Raw genomic sequence first — 3,937 nt, 5'->3', positions numbered from 1 at the left:
GCAGAGTGTTTAGGGGTGATCAGGCAGGCAGGTCAGCAGTTAAGAACCAGCAGTCCCAGATTGCGAGAGGGATGTCCAACTACCAGTTTAGACCCGATCCTGGTGCCGGGCTGAGGGAAAGCCCCTCCCCCCCAATCCCCGCTCATGCACAAATTTTGTGGACCGAGCCTCTAGTATATGTATAAGAAAAAAACATAGTATATATAGTTTGGTACTATCTGTATTTTCAGGCATCCACTAGGGGTCTTGAATCCTATCCCCTGCCGGCAGATGAAAAGGGACTACTGGGTGTGCGTGTGTGTGTGTGTGTGTGTGTGTGTGTGATATATATGTATGTATATGTGTGTATATATATAAAATATTATATAATAAAAGGGTAATATGCAAATTGACCAAATGGCAGAATGACTGGTCACTATGATGCACACTGATCACCAGGGAGCAGACACTCAATGCAGGAGCTGCCCCCTAGGGGTCAGTGCACTCCCACAGGGGAACACCATTCAGCCACAATGGGCTGATGGCTGGTGAGCACAGAAGTCCCTCTCTGTGGCAGCACTAAAGATGTCCAATACCCTGAGGGCTACCAGACTGTGAAAGCGCGCAGGCCAGGCTGAGGGAACCCCCGCCCCCTTCGGCAGTGTACAAATGTTGTGCACCGGGCCTCTAGTATATATAGAAATGTCTATATATAGAAATGTCTAGAAATTACGTGTGAAGTATTATCTTTATGTATTATTATTTTTTCAAATCTATCATTTAGTGAGCAATTATTTTATACCAATTACCATGCTGAGAGCGTATTTTATTTTCTCATTTTTTTTATTGTAGAATATTCCTTATTCGCCCTATTATGCATATAAGAAAATAAGTTAGAACTGTCAGTTAGATAACTATCCTAGAGTTTTAGCTGAGCCTAATTATACATCTGAAGTACCTAACATCTTTTATAATATATATAACATGTAAAAAATATTTTAGATTTGAACATATGGTGACTTACTATTGTATAATAGTTGTGTTACATAAAGTTGTTTACAATATATTTTATTAAGTTGTAAAAGTTGAATTGGCTGTCATGTAACATGCAGTGCTATTTAATACTAAAACTAAAAAGTACTGCATATTACATGATAGTCAATTCAACTCCAGGCAATAGAAATTACCAAATCACTTTACTAATATCTGAGATTTTTCAGACTAAGGAAAGGTTAGTATGACTGACAATATACTTTAAAGAATGATCCCTGAGGCACCAACTATCCATCAACCAATAATTTTCCAGTGATATTTAAGAGCAGCTATTTAACTCTAAGCAATATTATTTTAATTAGAAAAAGTGAAAGTAATTTAAATATGGTAAATAGTAAATGCAGATTACATTGTTTGATATGTCTTGAAAGGTGATAAGACGGTTACGATTTTAAGTTTGGGTTTTGAAAATGGACATGTCATATTGATATATAACCAGTGTTAGGCAAAAATACTTCAGAAAATGTTTAGAATTGGAATGTGAAGGAGGCTTATACGTTGATTGGGATAATGAAGAATAAATTCTTCATATAGATAAATATATATTATTTTTCTATGTGAATATGAATATATGTGGTATGTATATGTGTATGTTTACATAGAAAATATGTGAGGTATGTGTGTTTATATTTACAAAAAAAAAGCTGTTGTCAAATCAATGTGTGTTTTATAATTAATGGCAACTTAGAGTAGAGGGAAATCGGGACATGTATTTAAGCTATTGTTAATTTTAAATTTTACAAATTTAAGCAAAGACACCAGATGGGTAAATTAGACTAGGTAAAGAATTAAAGAAAATGAACAATGTAGGTAATTGCAAGCAGGTCAAGATGGTAAAAAAGATCTGCTTTAGAAAGTGAAGTCAAAAATTTCAGAAAATTTAACTAAAATGTCAGTAAGTAAGTGCCATAAATAATGAAGATAAAAGTAGAAAAATAATCCATGTTGTTGAGAGGAAGAAAAAGATAGGAGGAGTCAATGGGAGTAAGCTAAAATCATTATTTTTTAAAAAGTTATTTCAATGGGCAAATTTTATTTCCATAATAAAATAAAATTGCCACTCTGGAACAACTAGTATATAAAATATTGAGAAGAAATTGCAGAAGTCAGAACCCTCAGTCTATAGCCTATGAAAATAAGAAAAGCCTAGACAGAAAGAACCAAAGTAGAGCTTCCATATGCAAAAAAAAAAAAAAAGTTGGGGGGAGGGGAAGGAAGGAAGGAAGGAAGGAAGGATGGAAGGAAGGAAGGAAGGAAGGAAGGAAGGAAATAAAACAAGAAAAACATCAAGTATAAGTTAATGCAAAAAAAGCCACAAAAAACAAACAAACAACAACAACAAAAACACACCCATAAATCTACACAGCACACAGTGGTTGCTTAGATAATTCATTTGTTTGAATTCATGACTCTATGGCAAACATGAGAGAAATGTATATGTATGTATATTTGGAGCAGGATATATTTTAGAAAAACAAACCGAGAACAGGATGAAAGAAATTTATTCCAAATAAAAATAGGATACTCATGAAAATGACTAAGAATTAAATAAATTCTGGTGAAATTATGCTCCTGACTGATGTTATTAGCCTTTAGGAAAAGTATGTGCATGTTATAAGTTACCTAACCTTGGGATACAGGGATAGGGTAATGCAGGATGTACTATATGTAAGTTAAATTATGGTAACATAAACACTGAAGTAAGTAACAGGAAACGATAAAATGAATGGAAAATACTGTTCTAATCTGTGGCTGAGTTCTTAGAACTAGAAAACATGTTTGTAGTGTGCTATCTGCATTGCACAAGTTGAACATTTTTTATATTCTCTTTGGTATAATAATATGCCCTCCATTGTGTATGGTAGGACTTCTTTTGATTGTCTGTAAGACAAATGTTTCTCATCTCATTTTTTAGTAATGAGAGCTTGGAGCCAGGCCTGGGTAGAGTTCCATTGGGAGCCAAACTTTTTATTTGTGGGAGTCCTGATTCCAACCCAAAGAAAAGTAAATCTAGAAAAGTTATATACCATTTCCCAAGAGTGTCAGTCCAAGGTCTGAGGAGAAAAATGAAATATACTAGTATATTCCCTATTTTCTTTCTTCTGCCCACTTCTCTTAATTTTCTTTCCAAACTCCTAAGGGTCTGCGCTCCAATGCTTCTTAGAAAAGTTTTTAATGTTACAAAAAATATACTTATTATTTGAAATTACTGTGGTATAGCTCTCAAGTGGAATTTTAATCATTTCCTTCTAATTATAGAATAAATTTTTCCTTATGAAAAGATTTCATGCATCAGTAGAAAGCTGAGACTTCAAAGAGGAGACTGTAGGCTTTACCTTGTCTAGGAATCTTCATATTTGTGCTTCCTGGAGATGTATCAGACCCTCCACTCATCCACTCACTCACCTAGGCTTAGCCCCACCACAGAAACGGCTACATGGCTAGAAGATTCATGCTGCCACGGTTCAGAACAAAGTTCAATGAATGTTATCAAACCCCAGGTTTGATGCTAGTTTAGTGTACTTGGCATGTTTTTTGGTGTTTTTGTTTGTTTGTTTGTTTTTTATTTAATCAAATACTACTGGGAGGATCAGTCAAAATGTGAAATAAATTGGAAACCTTCCTATCAACCTCAATCATTCTCTATGCTGAGCTCTCTGAGTTTTCAGAGGCCACCCACTGTAGAGCAGTGTGGTCCCAACAACTTGGTCATCTGGGTGCTTTTTATTTTTTTTTTTATTTTTTTTTTCCAAATTTTATTTTTTATTACAAAGGGTATTACATATGTGTCCATTTTTTTCCCTGCCCTAGACAGTCCCCTAGCCTCCCCTATTCCCCAGTGTCTTATGTCCATTGGTTAGGCTTATATGCATGCATACAAGTCCTTTGGTTGATCTCTTACCCC

The sequence above is a fragment of the Myotis davidii genome, unplaced genomic scaffold, assembly GCF_000327345.1.
Source record: "Myotis davidii unplaced genomic scaffold, ASM32734v1 scaffold259, whole genome shotgun sequence".
Lineage (NCBI taxonomy): Eukaryota > Metazoa > Chordata > Mammalia > Chiroptera > Vespertilionidae > Myotis > Myotis davidii.
Note: the sequence above shows the minus strand (reverse complement) of the source record.